Here is an 18,551-nt window from a genome sequence, read left to right as displayed (position 1 = left end):
CATACTATACTAAGTGGAGCTTATTTCCGGGTACATAGGATTAAAGCCAAACAGCCCAATCCTATCCAGTGCAGGGGGTTACAACAGTGGAAGAGAATTTGTAACACAGCATGGACACACAGCTTGCTACCAGCAGCCATTTTGCATGTGCCACTGCTAAGGGGGTGCAGGGGGTAGCAGTTGCACCAGGCATCAAGCTTTAGGGGGGCAACAAGTTGAGCTTGACACTAGTGACCAAAATTGTGAAAATCTTGGTATGTATGAATAATACCATCATGTTATATAACATTGGAAAGGTAATTCAATGCAGAATGCAATGAAATAAACTGCACTGGAATATCTGTATTCTATCAAAAGTTATGGCCAATTAACTGGAAAATGAAAACACAACTGCCTTATGGAACAAAAAGTGGATTTGCTTAACTCCAAACTGACCTATGAGACTGATTGTTCTGACTGCAAATGAGATGTTATTATGATACAGCATGCAACCAATAACTTTTTATTTATTTACTTAATTAAATTTGATTTTGTCATTCGGGGGAACTACAAAGAAGACTAAAATCTTCTTTGACCCCAGGTAGCAGATATATGCCTTAACTATGCTACTGACTGGAGGGAAGCAGCAGAGGAAGTGGGTTGTGAGCTGCTGGGTGGAGGAACCGGGTTCCTCCCAAAGCCTGGGCGTGACGTCACTTCCGGTTGTGACATCACTTCCAGGGCAACACTTTGAACTTGGCACCGGGCTACATGATCATTAGCTACGCCATTGGCCACTGCAACTGGCAGCAGTACAGGAAGCCTGCAGCCAGACCAGCAAAGGTCAGTGTGATGGCAGTGGAACTGGAACGGGGCAGGGAAGGGGATGAATGAGGGTGGTCCTGAGTAGGGCAAGGGCAGGCAGGGAGGCAGATCAGGGCTGGTCCCACCTCCCTTACCACCACTGTTAACACACTTCAGACTTGCGCCTGCTAAGTAGCAGGCATAGATCCAAGGAATCCAAATATCCACCATGGTGGTGGTGGATACTTTCCCAGAGGTAAGGAGAACTTTACAACTACCCCGCACTCCCACAGTGCCATCTCAGGTGGAGCGGCTGCAACAACTGGAGGGAGCATTTCCGTAGAATTGGCTTATATGTAGGGGTAGTTTTGGGGGGTGATATTTCTCCCAAAATGTCTTGATTAAAATAGCAAATTGTGGTATTATGTGTTTTTATCCAAATTCTTATTCAAAATTGTACAAACGGTACAATAAAGCACAATAAGTATTTCAACTGTGAACTCTGTATCATTTTAGGCCATTTCCAAACATATATATTCATTGGTTTTCCAAGCTTCCCAAAAGTGCAGCACCACACAGACAAGCCCCAGAAAAGGCATTTCCAAAGACTGACTTGGGCAGAGGGGAGATCCAGATCCAAGCACATTCACCTGATCACAGCTCATATACAGGTCACAGTTTAGCATTCAATCGCCTCACCGCCAGATTATAGTACAGTGAAGAAAAGCAAGGAGGTAGCAATGCATGTTGGAACTGCAGGCTTAGCTCCTCCTTCTCATTGCCTCTGTTCAGGCATTAGCTTTCTCCCCACCCACTGCCTCTCGCGCCCCCCAGCTGCCACACACACACACACACACACACACACACACACACACACACACACACACCTGAGTTTAGCAGATACTTTCCTCAGCCGCTCCAACATCAGAAATGCTTCAAGGGCACACTGCCCTAGTGAAAACTACTTGTAGCTTGTAGCAAACACTGTTTGCTTTTCTGCTTCCTCAAAAGTAAGCAAAAGTGGTGTTATTTTGTGAAATGAGTAGTTTTTTGTGTTTTGATCTTAACAGTGTTTTATATTGCGATTGAGCAGAAATTCTCATTATTTCTCGTTCTGTGTTGGTCAACGAAAAAAACCCCAGATAAGTTTTATTAAAATTAACAGTACCGCACCGAACTGTGTCCTGGATTCGTACTGTCACAAAAACAGTCACATCAGTTACAGGATCTGCTTTTCATGATCACCATGTTTTTTGGGGGCAATCTTTCCATCCAGGATGTAGATCATCCATGATCCCCACCTCCAGCAGCATTTCAAATCTGGAGCCTGAGAAAGAAGGCCCAGCTGGACTGTATCCAGATCCAGGCCCTGACATTGGACTGGTGATGGAGCCCATCAACATGCCCCATATCTCCCAGTGTCTGAGGCAGTGTGCCAAATGATGTATCATCCTTTGTTTCTCCCACTCCCTGAATTGGTAGAGGTAAAGAGAGCAGAAGAGTGACTTGGAGAGTACTCTAGTCCACCATACTCTTCTCCCCTACACTTTCCTGCTCTTTGCTTTTCTGCTATATCCCAGTCCAAAGTTGAAGGACAAGAAAGAATAACTGGGGCCAGGATACAGTTGGGTGCCCCTCAGCAACCTGTTGCCTTAGGCAACCACCTCAGTTGGCTTCATGAATGGGCCGGCCAGCCTGCCAGCCCCCTCTTACAGAATCCAGAACTCAACAGAATCTGGGCCTTAAATATTCTAGGCCAGTGGTTCCCAAACATCATCTTTTCATGGCACCCCTAGGTTTGAATTTTGGTCTGGCTTGAAATGGGGTTCACTCCTGCTCTTCACCAGCCCATCCCTGCAGTCTGTGCCTTTCTGTGCAATAGAAACTTACATTTGAGGAGGATGAGAGGGTAACTGGAAGTGGAAAGAGCTTGCTAGAGCCAAGAGAAACCTTTCCAGGCTCATTTTAACTGGAAATAATGGTTCTGGGTGGGAGTGTTACGTTCAGTGAAGGAAAGGGCAGAAAGGCCTTCCCTGTCTCTTGTTAACCTTCACCGCACAAGCAGGAGATAGGGCTGCACGGTATTTGTGTCCTATCCTAACAAGACTGCTGGTGAATTCAAGAAAATGAAACGTCTTTCATATAAAAATGGAATTTAAAATTTCCTTCTTTTTCAGCTATGATCTGTTGTCAGATCAAAGTGAAAGTTCTGTATAATGATATACAAACAACACTCAAAATATAGGAAACTGTATACAGCTGTGCAGCTGCAAGCAAAAAGTCATCAGTATATTCCTCAAACCTTTAGGTAAAGCCATCACATTTGTTTCAGTATACGGCTGTCAGTGACATAAAACTGTATTAATACATCCATAAAGTGGAATATATGAAATATTCCTGTCTCTCATAGTCAGCTTCCTTCTTCATCTTAAAATACCCCAGGATTCTATTTTTACTAAAATGTTAGCCCAGGAGAAGAGAAGGAAGCCTTAATAACTTCCCCTGTCAAGAACTATATATTTCTCTCATGAAATAATGCCAAATATCTTTTGTAATAAAAAGCTTGAACTATTTTGCTAATAAAAGCTGCTTGTTCTGGTAACGGTAAAGGTCAGACAGAAAATAATGTTGCTGGTCCTTATCTTTTAAAATAATGTCACTTTCTATCATTATTGTAACATTTTTTGGGCAACAAATTACAGCGAAAACAGAAGATACGATGTCCTGACAACTAGGCCAGTTGACTATTAAAAGGCATTAGACTGAAAAAGTTGTTAGCCAATTAGAAACCCCCCCCCCCCAAATGTCACAAAGAACATTAATGTCTCCCTGGTAACACTGAGAAAGAATCTGATTGAATTCATAGAGTATATGAAATGGCAAACTGTAATTTGCAATAGAATTCCTCCAAAGTCTTGGATGGATGACAATTCTGAAGTTGAAATATACTGTATATACAATGTCAACATCCTTAGGAGTTTATATGACGCCACAGTGAGCATTTCTTATCTTCCTATTTCAATAGTTCTAGATTTTAAGCAGGATGACAAAACAGCATTCAAGTGTCTAATTAGTTACTAACCCAGGAGTCCCAAATAAAGAGATCTACTGCACTTGCGTTAACAGTGCTTTTTGGGATGACTACACGTCATGCTTCCTTATCCATTCCAGAACACTTAGGGGATAAAGAAAATTAGTGGATACTAAATCAGTGGAAAAATAGCTTTAAAGACCCACTTCCAGGTTTCTTGCTCCTCTGTTGTTGCCCCAGAAGGGCTGTCAGTGCGCCTCCCTGGCACACTGGCAGTGATTGCCAGGCTTTCCCCCTATCAGCCAGGAGCAGGGGTTTGCTGCCAGCTGATTGGCTGGCTGGCTGAAGGGGGTGGGACAGGAGAGCGGCCCAGGCACGCGTGTGCAAGGGGCTGCTCAGTCCGCTCCTGACAAGTGGCCGAGCGGATGCTTATCCAGGAGTGGGTGGGAGGCTACCCTGGGGACGGGACTCAAATGGTATGAGGCGTGCTTCCAGCCCCGCCTCTGCCCTCAGCCGCGCGCGCAGGCTTGGGCTGCCCTGCAGGGAGAGCAGGCGGCAGGCGCCTCTTGCAGCCAAGGCTGCAGGCTGCCCTGGGGAAGGGGCTCGAGCGGCACGAGGCGCACTTCCAGCCCCACCTCTGCCCTCAGCTCCGCGTGCAGGCTGAGGCTGCCCCATGAAGAGAGCAGGTGGCGGGTGCCTCTAGTAGCCAAAGCTGTGGGCTCCGGGCACCGCACAGGCTGTGTGAGTGGTGGGGGAAGCCTCCTCTCAGCCTCCTTGGGCGGCGGGGCGACTGGGGTCAACGTGCTAAGGCGTGGCAGCCATTTTGAGGGCCACCTGGTGCCGTGTGGCAAGTAAACCCGGTGTCATTTTGGCTCTGTGCTGCCCCCATTAGTGGGCACTCGCGGATTGGGGGGGCTGTTCGGGGGGCTTTTGGAGGGTGCTGCTTTCCTCCTGGTACCTATCAGCTGCTGCTCTGCCCCCCTTTTTTTGTTTGTAGTGACTCCTCAGCAGAGTCCCTTGTGGGGGGTGGCAAAAAGGGGCATCTAGAAGGCATGGCTGCACCCCCCCAGTGCATTTGCAGTGGTTTTTGTCTGCTCTCCCCCTGCTTGGGTGGGGATCTTTGGCATTTTCAGAAGTGTGGCATATCCAGTGGGGCAGGAAGTGCTCAGGTTCCCTGCTTGGGTTCAACGCCCCCTTGAGCTGGCACAGGAAGGCAGCAGCAGCGTGATCCTGCACAGCGGTGACAACAGAGCGGTCCAGTCATCGAGGCTATCGTGCCCCTCTTAGGGCGCTGCTGTATCCTACTGGTTAAAACTAGAACAGAGGGGTGGTGGGCCCCTGGTCTCATACACTATCTTGGGGGTGGAAACATGGGCAAAAAGATGCAGAAGTTGGGCGTTAAGGCTGTCAAAAGGCCTGTCCCAGTACGGCCACCCCCATCCCTGCTTCTTCCTTGGACGAGGAGGACCAGATGGTGGAGTTTCGTGCCTTTATGGCCCATTACAAAGCCAGGCAAAAAGAAAAGGCACTCAGGAAAGCCGGTCAGGGTGATGGGGGATCAAGTTCCAGTCTGGCCCCTGGAACCCGACATGCAGGTCTGCCAGAAAAAATAAAGGTGCATTGATGGGTGCCTCTCTCCCCCCTAAGCAGGTCACCACCTCAGCTGGTGCGCTGGTCACTGCCGAGGCAGGTGACTCACAGGATGATAGCTCCCCTGAGGTTGAGGCAGTCAGCCCACTTAAGAAACCACGACCGCGGGCCTATAGAGGCAGCCAGGGGCAAGGTGAGCCAGAGTTTGACTTTGACTAGAACCTGGAACCGGTTTGGGATAAGAGGGAGGGCCATATCTGGCCTTCCTGCCAGGCTGTCTCTGAGCAACCCTGGTCCCCATGGGGGCCCCCTACTTTCTGGCATGGTCCTAGCTACCCACAGTAGCCTTGGGCATTAGGCTGGGCATATCCATTCACCAAGGCTAGACCCAAGGCAGGAAGAGCCCCTCTGCCTTATTTGCAGTACCCAGCTGTGCGTGAGCCTGATTTTGAACGTCAGGGATTGGGGGGTTGATTCTCTTGGCCTGGTAGAGGAGAAGCCTAAGATTTCATATGGCACTATAGCCATCCCTCTGGGTTTGCACCTTGCCTTCGCAGTCAAGGAGAAGATATGGCGAGGTGACTTTATAGACATGTTTAGCCTGTTACACATTGAGCCAGAGCCTACCCCCAAAGCGGGTGACCCCATGCAAGATGTTGAGACCGTTAGGCAAAGAAAAATTGATAAAAATTGGACTAATTGGCTCAATGGTTTCATCATATATCCTGGGGTCACTGTCCAGATGTACCCTAAGAAGGCAGGGAAACTCTTTAAATACCTTGACATTGTTCATCGCGCTTTTTGTGACCATGCTGGGGCGGCTTGGATGGCCTATGACCATCAGTTCCACATCAGGGCTTCGCATGACCCAGCTCTCAACTGGACTGTACCCCAGTGGGAACTCTGGGTGCAGTTGGTTCTTCCTGCCAGGGCCATGCTGGGTGATAGGACAGACAGTGGGCATTTAATTGCACGAAACAGATGTAAGCAGCATAAAGCACCAGGCAGTGCGCAGTGGGTTCAAAACCATCGCACATGCTTTGAATTCAGCGCCACAGGGAAATGTAATAGGCAGGGCTGCCCCTATTCCCATGGCTGTGGCATGTGCGGAGCTAAACACCCAGTTGCGAAATGTCCCAGGCTCAGTGGTCCCCGGTCGGGTTTGCGACCCTTTACCCAGGGTGGGAGAAAGTCCGGTGGCAAACCCCCATCAGGTGTTAATAAGGGGCCCAACAACGATTTAGATTTCAGCCTTAGGCTACTGGTTGCAATTTTATAATGATCAGCCTGCAGCTCAATTGTTGTTGGATGGTTTTAAGTTTGGATTTAGGATTCCTGCACCGCCTCCGGCCAGCCACACATTTGCTCAAAACCTCCAGTCAGTTAGAGGCATGGAGGATGTGGTGTGACGTAAAATAGTCAAGGAGGTGGAGGCAGGCAGAGTAGTTGGACCGTTTGCTGTTCCTCCTTTAAGTAACCTGCAGGTGTCACCTTTGGAACTGGTACCCAAAAAAGCCCCGGGTCAATTCAGGCTGATTCACCACCTGTCTTTCCCAGAAGGTGCTTCTGTTAATGACAGGACACCTGCCCACCTATGTTCAGTCAGATACACTTCCTTAGATGAGGCTGTTAGCCACCTCAGGAGGTGTGGCCCCGGGGCTTCGATGGCTAAGGCAGATATTGAATCTGCGTTCAGACTTCTGCCTGTGCACCCTCAGGATTTTTGCCAGTTGGGTTTTCATTTTGAAGGGGGTTATTACGTGGACCGGGTGCTACCGATGGGATGTTGGATTTCCTGTTCGGTTTTTGAGGCGTTTAGTTCATTTTTGGAATGGACTGTACGCTTTAGGACGGGGCTACAATCCACTGCCCACTATCTCGATGATTTCCTTTTTATGGGGCCCCCATTGTCTGGTGACTGCGCTCAGCTTCTGGGTGATTTCACTGCTCTGTGTGGGCTACTCGGCGTCCCTCTGGCGCATGACAAGACGGAGGGCCCGGTCAATAAGCTCACCTTTTTAGGTATCGAGTTAGACTTGGTGGCACAGACCAGTTGCCTGCCCGGGGAAAAATTGGACAAATTGACTGGGATGTTAACTAGTGCCTTGGGGTCCCGTAAGTTAACTTTCAAAGAATTGCAAAGGCTGGTTGGGCACCTTAATTTCGCCTGTAAGGTCATTGCTCCTGGTAGGGCTTTTGTCAGGCGACTATGCAATGCTATGATCAGGCTTAGTCGCCCATCCCACAGACTATGGGTGTCATCGGGTATGAGGAAAGATTTGAAACTCTGGCTGGAATTCTTGAAGGACTTCAACAGGATCTCATTTTGGAGAACTTTGCAGTTAATTGAAGCTGAACTCCAGGTTCACTTGGATGCTGCGGGAGGTATGGGATTTGGAATGTTTTTTAGAGGGCATTGGTGTGCAGCTCCTTGGCCACAGGTTTGGGTTCAGGAAGGGATCACCAGGGATTGGACCTTTTTAGAACTCTTTCCAATTCTTGTGGCAGTCCATTTATGGGCAGGGGAGTTTGCCAACTCTTCTGTTCGCTTTTGGTGCGACAATCAGGCTGTGCTCCACATAATTAACATGCAAACCTCCAAATCCCCCCGGGTTATGAATTTGGTTAGAGTCTTTATTAAGCAGTGCCTTGCTATCAACACTGTTTTCTCAGCCAGACATGTCCCTGGGATTGAAAATAGCATAGTCGATGCTCTCTCTCAATTCCAGGAGGACCGTTTCCGGCAGCTAGCTCCCAAGGCCAGGCAGGATCCCGAGCCCATGCCCCAATGGCTGTGGGGACTTGGTATGATGAGGCCCAGGAAGCCATCTACCATCTATCATTGGCTTCATCTACCTGAGCCAGCTACATGGGTAAGATCCGTGAGTTTTGTGATTTCTGTAGGTTAACTTCGGTGCCAGCTCAGGGCCCATTCACGCCACATACTCTTATGCAGTTCCTTCTGGGACTACGTGATAGGGGAATATCCTACAAGTCTATGTCTATTTATCTTGCTGCCATTTCTTTTCAAGCAAGGGCCTGGGGAATTCAGGACTTCACCAAAGAGTTCAGGGTGCAGAAAATGGTGGCAGGGCTAAAAAGGCGATTCCCAGCAGGTCCAGATAAGCGTCAACCTATTACACCTACTATTTTGCATGGGCTGAGTATGGAGTTTTGTGCCATGTGTTCCTCAGCCTTTGAGTCTCTGTTGTTTAGAACAGTGACTCTTGTAATGTTTTATGGGGCTTTTCGCCCGGGTGAGGTGTTGGTTAGGTCAAAGCTTGCCTCCCCTGATAGAGTACTTCAGTTGGGTGACTGTGTTTTAGAACATGGGATTTTTTCCCTTGATTTGAGGGTGTCTAAGACTGACCAGATGGGGCATGGGCAGTGGATTCAGCTTAAACGGGCTCCTATGTGGCACCTTTGCCCTATAGATACCATGGAACAGTATTCCTTGTTGGCTCCTCCAGTAGCGGGCCCACTATTTCAACATTTGGCTCGTTCCCCCCTCTTGATTTATCATTTTCGGGCCATTTTTAAGAGGGGCATTGGCTTACTTGGGTTTGAGGCCAGAAGTATTCGGACTTCATTCGTTTAGAATTGGGGCAGCATCAGCAGTGGCTCGCATTGGTTTTTCGCCCCAGGACATCAAGCGCATCGGCAGATGGCACTCTGGTGCATTTAAAGCAGTTCTGCTGACTTACCCTCTTTGGGCAACGTTGAGAAGCGGGCTTAATAACAATTGAGTTACGTCTGGAGTTGGGTGGACGCCCTACAAGACCGGGGGACGTAGATGGCTAGGGCCGTTTCCCCCGCCTAGAACCTCGCACTTGGGTTGGTTTTGTTTAACCCCTTTTGTTGCCCTGTTTCAATGTTTGGTACTTTAATAAAAGTGGCCCATTTTAATTCCATACCTGTTGTCGGCTGTATTTATTTGGGGAGTGCATAGTAATGAGTTGGTATAGACACTATACCGCAGTTAGCCACTAGATGGGGTGAATAATGGAATCTAATGCAGCAGTCTCCAAACTGGAAAACGCTGTGTTCAAAAAAGCCCTTCCCATCCCAAGCAGCGCTTAGAGTTCTGCCACGGCACTGCATTTCTTTCAAGCTGATGCAGAACGGTAAGCACCGCTCACAGTGGGGGAGGGGCCTTTTCCAAACCCCAGATATGACCTACAGACTGGGGTTTGGAGAGCTCTGATCTAATGGAATAAAATTATAATTTTTTTAACAGCACATAGGAAATTAGATTTTGGGGCTTTTTTTTCCTTATTACGAGGCATTTAATGGTGGACCTCGGTATCAGTGGTAAGTCAGATCAGTGGATACCAAATCAGTGGACACTAAGGTCCCGCCTGTACTGTAAAATGCTTTACAATCCAGAGGTGCCCTTTGGCTGACGCAAGTCCCTTGCACTGGTTCAATGTTGTCATGAAAGTGCCATAAAGCACTCACACCAACGTAAGGGGACATAGACCACCACATGGACATACGCCAGTCTCCCCGCACAACATGGGACCCGGGGATGGGTGAGTTGTGTTGGCCAGGCTTGGCCAGTGCAGGGTCTGGGGGGGGGGCATGGGAGCGTGGGAAGAAGGCAGGAGGGAGGCATTTCGTGGCAGAGGGAGGGCAGGCGGTGGGCATTCCTCGTGGTGGACGGGCAGGTGGGGAGTGGGAGGTGTGGCCAGGATCCAACATCCTAGCCCCATTCATGGGCAGCCTGGGGCAGTACTGGGCTGCTTGAATTTGCGCCATCTCTTGAGGTGGCACAGATCCAAGTAGTTCCATTGGGGCTGCTGTGGATTTCCCTGGATTGAGGGGAAAAGGCTCCCCTGTCTTGGACTGACCCATGAGCAGCCCAAAAACTGCACAGGATACAGTGCAGGTCCACCAGCCTGCGGTTTACAGAAAAAAAATCAAAGAAAGACTAGAAGGGTTTTCTATCTTTATATGAAACAGACATATAAATGGGATTTTCTTCGCTGTCCTGCTGAAGCAGGCCTTTGGAACTGCAACAGAAGGCATCTATCAACAGAACTGCAGGCCTTTTTAGCAGGCCTTTGGAACTGCAACAGAAGGCACCTATCTTCGGACCAGATCAGATGGAAAGCTCTTCAACCTCTCCAGACTGAGAGCAAAGTCCAAAGTCCAGCTGAAATGTCTTCGTGATTTCCTCTTTGCCGACGATGCAGCTGTCACTACCCACTCTGCCAAAGATCTCCAGCAGCTCATGGATCGTTTTAGCAAGGCCTGCCAAGATTTTGGACTGACGATCAGCTTAAAGAAAACACAGGTCATGGTTCAGGATGTGGACTCACCTCCCTGCATTACAATCTCTGCGCATGAACTGGAGGTTGTCCATGACTTTGTGTACCTTGGCTCAACGATGTCCAACACTCTTTCTCTCGATACTGAGCTAAACAAACGCATCGGTAAAGCAGCTACCACGTTTTCCAGACTCACAAAGAGAGTCTGGTCCAACATGAAGCTGACAGAACATACCAAGATCCAGGTCTACAGAGCTTGCGTCCTGAGTACACTTCTGTACTGCAGTGAGTCATGGACTCTCCGCTCACAACAGGAGAGGAAACTGAACGCTTTCCACATGCGCTGCCTCCGGCGCATTCTCGGCATCACCTGGCAGGACAAAGTTCCAAACAACACAGTCCTGGAACGTGCTGGAATCCCTAGCATGTATGCACTGCTGAAACAGAGACGCCTGCGTTGGCTCGGTCATGTCGTGAGAATGGATGATGGCCAGATCCAAAGGATCTCCTCTATGGAGAACTCGTGCAAGAAAGCGCCCTACAGGTAGACCACAGCTGTGATACAAGGACATCTGCAAGAGGGATTTGAAGGCCTTAGGAGTGGACCTCAACAGGTGGGAAACCCTGGCCTCTGAGCGGCCCGCTTGGAGGCAGGCTGTGCAGCATGGCCTTTCCCAGTTTGAAGAGACACTTGGCCAGCAGTCTGAGGCTAAGAGGCAAAGAAGGAAGGCCCATAGCCAGGGAGACAGACCAGGGACAGACTGCACTTGCTCCCGGTGTGGAAGGGATTGTCACTCCCAGATTGGCCTTTTCAGCCACACTAGACGCTGTGCCAGAACCACCTTTCAGAGTCTTTCGAGACTGAAGGTTGCCAATGTATGAAACAGACATATTCAAAAAGGTTGGGAAGGAATTGGACCATTTATGGACATTACTTTCAGTATCATTGGTCAAGGTGTCATAGCCAATGGACTTTAGACCTGATAGGTGGAAAATATTGATTGGCTGAGGAGACGGAGACCAGAGAGAATATAAAAGTAGGCACAGACTGGCCACCGGAAGAGACCAGTCTGAAGGAAGAAAGGAGGAAATTACCAGACTCTTCTGATTAAGAGCCCAATCCTGAGCTCCCCGCGCCAGCGCTATGCCAATGCTGATGGCTGCAAATATGTCATAAGGCACACCCACGACACTCAGTGCTGGCTCAGCACCAGTCTGCACTAAACCAAGAACCAACCAGAAGCCTGCTGCACACTGCCAGAGCAAGGGATGAGCTCCAGGTGGTCAAGAGGTTAGTCGGAGCAGGAGGAAGGTGTTCAAGGGGGTAGGTGTTCCTGGGGAGGAAGGCGGGGAAGGGTCAGGTGGGGGAGGGAGGGAGGCAGGAGGGGGCGGGACCAGTGGAGCTCTGCTCCTCCGGATCCAGAACCTCACGTCAGGCCTCTCAGCCCAACACAGGGCCTCTCAATTCTGCGCCAGCAAAATAGCTGGCACTGACTTGAGTAGCCCTATTGCGGAGCCTGTGTCCTTAGAAATGTCCCCTTTCCCCAAGAAGATGCCAGTGGCTGCCCAGCTTGCTTAGGATACATTGGTTGCCATTTTGGCGTTTCTACTCCTCTGGGCACCAGGCTGTTCAGGACTGGGCTGTAAGATGTCAAAACTGAAATGGGGTTTTGAACTAAGCTCTGATCAAGGAAGTTGACAAGATATATTTAATATAGGACGTGCAGGCTATTATGTGATTGTATATGGATGCCTAGCACTTGCTTTGAATTGTAGGTAGCTCATTTTGTTGTTCCACAATGTGGAGATTTGCTGTCCCAGGCTGACATCTGATTTCTGCTGGCTGAAAGCAAATGGCCTCCCCAAAGAATACTTTAACTGTTGCAAGAACGCCTTGACATACTGTAATTACTCTGTTTCAGATTGGAAAATGGTTAGTTCCACAGGACAGTAGGTATTGTGGTGGGATGTGTTCGTAAATAAATAAATTCAAAACCAAATAACCTGACTATTAAAGCACTCCATGGGCAGAACAAGACATTATGTTTGACGGCGGGCTACTGCCAACATAAACACATATTTACAGTGAACATAAACACTAGGTACAATCCAACCAAGGGCAAGCACCGTCCAGACCCATGGATTCCAGAGGCCAAAAATATATTGCCTTTAATTCTCCCGCTGAAATCAAGAGAACCCAGAATTATTTCAAATGATCCACTGGAAGTAACCCTCAATCAGGTGTCTGATCATTTCAGAACCACACATCTGGATTAAGGAACCATATTGGAAGGTGTAGCGAAGAGATCTTGCCTTATGATTGGCTGTGTTTTGTCTATTCCATGTGTTGTGTGTATGCTGTATTTAGTAAAATTTGCTTTCCAGCCAGTTGTGAGCAACCAAAAGTTCAGTCTCCTAAAAGTAAGACAGAGTTTTGTTTTGTTTTGTTTTTAGAAAGTATATTTGAAACGTTTGGTAAGATTGAAAATGAAACTCTATAGGAATGAAATCTTTGGTTCCTGGACAAATTTGGTGAGATAATTCAAGAGTCCTTCATGTCTATTCATGGTCTTATGCACAAAAAAAAAAAACAAAACAAAAAAAAAAAAAAAACCCTGACCTTTAAAGCTGATTTGGTAGAAATTTGGAACTTGGATTGCAAATTGTGTGTTATATACCTCTGTATCTTAACATGGTGGCACAGGGTTGTTTTGGAGGAGGTTATGTGTGAAAAGTTCAGTTTTTGTGCATCCTGATTTGGTTATATGTGACATAATTCCAAACTCAGTTTGCAAGATGGGGGGCGGCCCAATCCTGAGCTGCCCGCAGCACCCAGGTCTGGCGGCTCTGTGGAGGGTTGCCGCCGGATCCTGCGCCTCCCACACTATCCTTCTCTTCAGGAGAAAGGAATGTAGCCCGCAATGGGGCTACTCACTTTAGTGCCGACCAAAAGGTCGGCGCTAAAGTAAAGGCGCTCGTGTAGGGCATGCAGCCCTGCATGAGCGCCTTGGATCCTGTGGAGCTCAGCTCTGCAGATCTGCCTTTCTCCCTCCCCGACAGGCCTCCCCCATGCCCCCGGCCACGCCTCCCCCTTCCCCGGGACACCTCCCCCAAGCCCCCAGCCACGCCCCCACCTCCCGTTCCTCAGCCTGGCGGTCTGGGAGACTACGGAGCTGCGGAACCCGGGTGACCGCTATGGTGAGCCCCACAAACGTGCCTTACGGCATGTTTGCAGCTGAGGTCTGCAGCACGGAGCCGTGCCGCAGACCTCAGGATTGGGCTCTAAATTGGCTATCACAACACCACAAATCTGGAATTCTGGTTTCCCATGCAAATATTGGATGAACTATTTCACGAAACAATTTTCCATACTGGTATCTCAATAGATATCTCTTGACCATGAATCAATAGCCAAACATTATTGATATTTATATACTGCTTTTCAACAGGAACAGTTCACAAACCAATTTATAAAGTAAAATAAAGCCACCTTGGGTGCCCTTCAAGGAGAAAGGCAGAATATAAATCTAATAAATAAATAAATAAAAATAAAAATAAATAAATCCATGTCCCCAAAGGGCTCACAACCCCCCCCCCCCCCAAAAAAAAGACACCAGCAACATTGCTGGAAATGGCCCCATTCTGGGGTGAAGAGGGACAGTTGCTCACCCTCTGCTAAATATAAGAGGAGTACCACTTGGAAGATGCTCAGTTAGGAAGGAGAGGTTCATGATGGCATCAGTCAGCACTATCTAAATATTGGCCATCAATACATCAATATTGCAGCAATAATTAGTTATATCTCCATTTCTTAAAGCTGATTTAGAGATATTCCTTTTCTATGATGGCTGGAGGAATTAAAAGTGAATACTTTTAGTTTTAACGGCCCATGCACCGTGACTTCTTAGTTCACAAGGCATTTCTAATTATATAGCTTCCAATTACCACAGATACAATCCAGAACAGTGTGCACTCTGTAAAGAACCTTGTCATATTGGAAAAAAAAAAATGATTCCTTTTAAAAATATACCTATGTAGTAAAACTGTCATTCACTTACCTATTTAATTAAATACATTTCCCTTTGTAGGGCAATTTCCCATATGTACCGAAGCTGAATTTTTTAAAAAGCAGGCAAAAATCCATTGGTTTTTTGCTCATTTATGTAAAGTGATATCCCCAAATTAATTCAAATAAATATACATAACAAAGAAATCAACATATTATGATAGCTGGAACATTTTTTGGTATGACTGAAAGGCTTTGTGCAAAGCCTTGGGTGGTAAATGAACTTTTTGAGGGCTGGCTTCAATGGAGATCGTCCTAAATTTTACAGATCTTTGTCTGGGAGTGTTCTAAACTAGCCTCCTGGGACTATACACTTTCAAGTCCTCAGGATATCACTAGCTAATACAAATATCTTTTTTTGTCATTATTATGGGAAATGTGCTTGAGAATCTGAAGGATATTTTAAATGTGGTTATGAATGAATCAAATTTTATGGCAAGGAAGGGGGAAAAACTCCTGTATTGCTGCTTTTATAAGAAGATGAAAGCTATGGCAGAAAAGGGGCAAACCAGTGCTTCCCAACCACTGTACTTGATTTCATTGTGTAGCATCAACAAACACATGAAGATTATAATTAACTGGAGAGAACAGTAATCATGGAGTACAGTGCCTTTGCACTTATGCGCAATGATTTAAAAGGAGTGTAATATTGAATTCAATGCACAGTTTGCAGTCATTGGGAAGTGCTGGTGTTGATGGGGGTCTTCTCTGCCCATCTTGCAGCACACTCCTATATGTGTCCAAAGAAATAAGACTGCAATCCTAGGCACATTTACCTGGGAGTAATTCTCACTGAACTCACTGGTATGTACTTCTGAGTAGACATGCATAGGACCATGCTGTTAGCCTCATTGAATTCATCAGGACTTACACCCAGGTTAGTGCGTATAGGATTGCAGCTTTAGTCATCAGGGCTAGATCTTCGTGTTTTGTTATACATTCGTATATCATACCAGCAGACGCAGGCACCCATGACAAGGACCCATGCCCCTGTGGATAGGCATAAACTTGCCTCTGTAATAGGGGAAATAGCCCTGTTATTGGTACTTGGGGGTTCAGCATGGTATAGGCAAACACTGCAAATGATTATATGACACTACTATCTTAACCAATTTCTGCCCAGCCAACAGGTGTACACATTTGATCCCTGTTGCGTATATGCAACAATGGGCAGAAATGGCTTAAAAGAGATAGCACAAAGCGCAGAGAAATACATGGTTCTGCACCTGATGAGCTACACACTTCTGTTTGTAGAGTGGCCATAAACAGATTCATAAAACATCTGAGAAACTGCCTTTTGTAATACAGACATCAGTGGAGACAGAAACCTACGGTAAGTGAAATGCACACAGATTAAGGGAAAGCATTCAAAATATCTTATTAAATATATTTCACCCCTATTTTTCATGAGTCGTCATCTATGGCAGACAGAGAAATGATGTACAGGAAAATTATTCTCCACATAATGCAAGTAACATTTAGTCACTTCCTAGCCATGGTTTGCAGTCAGTCAGTCATCTGTCCTAACCATCTGTTCAAAACTACATTTTTCCTCCCCTTCAGTCTAGTTGAACTATATCAACAGAAACTGTTTCTTCAAGGAAAGTAAATGTACCAGTATGTATACGGTAATGAAATACTGACTCTCTGTGTTCCTGGATTGTAAGATTTCCTAAGAAAATTGAGAATATTTGGATGTGTTGAAGCCAGTTTTCTTCTTCTTAAAGGAACCAAGAGTATATGAATGATCTAATGCAGTGGTTCTCACACATTTAGCCTCAGGACCCACTTCTTAGAATGAGAATCTGTCAGGGTTCACCGGAAGTGATGCCAGGACCAGAAGTGACATCACCAAGCAGGAAAAGTTTTAACAATCCTGGGCTGCAATCCTACCCACAGTTACCCAGGAGTAAGTCCCATTGACTATCATTGTTAAAAGAATATACATAGTAGCTTGTTAAAAGTACAGGTCTGTAACATTTCCCCAAATGCACATACCATGGTAGCAGCACGTCCAATATATTAAAAATAAAATATTGAAATGAATGGGGACCCACCTAAAATTGGCTCATGACCCACCTAATGGGTCCTGACCCACAGTTTGAGAAACACTGATCTAATGGATACAAAGAAAATATATGTATTTGGCATAATCCAGATGTTCCCATTCTGTGTGTTGTGACACCCTAGGGTGTTGCATGGTACTTGCCAGGGTGTCAAAGGCTGACCGCTGCCTGGTAGCAAGACTGCGGTTTGAGCTGTCATACAGCGGCAGGAGGCTTAGCACAATGGGTAGAGCTGCAGTGTGTGAAAACCGCAGATTTTGAAAAGCTGTCCCAACTGCCCTGACCCTCTTACCACTGTTTAGGCCTCAGAACCAGGAAGTAAATGTTGGTGACATTACTGCATGATGTGTTTTGTGTATTTGTCATTCACTTCCTGGTTCCAAGGGCTTTGCATGCCCTCGGGAACCGCTGGCATAGTTTGGGAACCGCTGGCATAATTCATTGGAAACTATTACCCTTAAGTTCCATTATAGTACAATAAATAGAATTTAAACTTTATTTATTTAATGCATAGAACATGTCAATGACTTGGACATCACAAAGACGTCTAATGACTAACTGTATTCATTAATTTCAATGGGACATAAGTGCTAGTAACTTCCTCTGGATCCATCCAATGATTTTCCTGTGAATTACATTTAGCTTGACCTTTATGGGTTATTATTACCTTAAAGTATAGTGTGATCCTACACATATTTACTCTGAACTAAGTCCCACAGGGTCAGTGGGTCTTATTTCCTGGTGAGTGTACATAAGATTGCAACCGGGTAGCTCAATCCTATCCCTATCAGCCTGCATGATTCAATGGAGCTGATAGAGTGTGGGCTGCATTCCCCACCAGACAGCCTCGGATAGGTAAGCAAAAATCATTTTTACCTGCTCATAAGCACCCTGGCTATGAACGGGTGTCCTCAGACCTGCGTCAGCTATTTTGGAGGGAGCACCATGGAGGACCTACCACTGTACTCTCCTCCAGGGGCCCCAGTAAACCTGGCACTGCCACTGTTTCACTAAATTATGGTTTCCAGGTCCTCGCTCAGTCACTCACGGCATGCAAAATTTTATTAAGACATGTGACATTCTGTTATGATTTTAGCCTCTTTGGATTTAACCTCTTTAGATTTAGATACAAAATTGGTAAATATGATTCAGGAAAAAAAAATGCAGAGTATTTTGTTTCACTTTCTGGCCTAAACCCTGAGCACAATTGTCACTGTCCTTTGCTCTTCTCGTTAGGGCTCTTTAAATGCAAAAAGGATTCCCTTCAGAGTTGTCTCCAGAGGCCAATCTAGAGTTGATTGAAAACTGGACTGCACCAGGAATTGAAGAATGCTAGAGATGTACAATTTCCACTAATCCCTAACTTCTGCACATCCATTATAAAATAGTAGGAGAAGAACACTGTATTTTCACTGTTTTGTTGCCAGAGCTTCACCCTTCCCCTCGTTTTGTTTCCTAAGGGGGAAACTTTCAAGGAAGCTGACAGCCCAATCCTGAGCTGTCTGGAGTGCAGGGCTACTGCAGCATCAAAAATACTGACGTAGTATCCAGTGTTCCCCAGGCAGCTGCCACTGGCTCCTTGGGAGAAGGGGACTTTTGTTCCCTTCCCCGGGTAAGGGAAGTAGTCTCACGATGGGGCTACTTGATTCTGCAGCAGCTCTGGAACTGGTACAAAACTATGGTGTCCCTGTCGGGCCGCAAGGCTCGATACGGGGCACAGGTCCTGAGGAACTCCGATCCTGTGG

This window comes from Tiliqua scincoides, chromosome 3 (assembly GCF_035046505.1).
Source record: "Tiliqua scincoides isolate rTilSci1 chromosome 3, rTilSci1.hap2, whole genome shotgun sequence".
Taxonomy (NCBI): Eukaryota; Metazoa; Chordata; class Lepidosauria; order Squamata; family Scincidae; genus Tiliqua; species Tiliqua scincoides.
Note: the sequence above shows the minus strand (reverse complement) of the source record.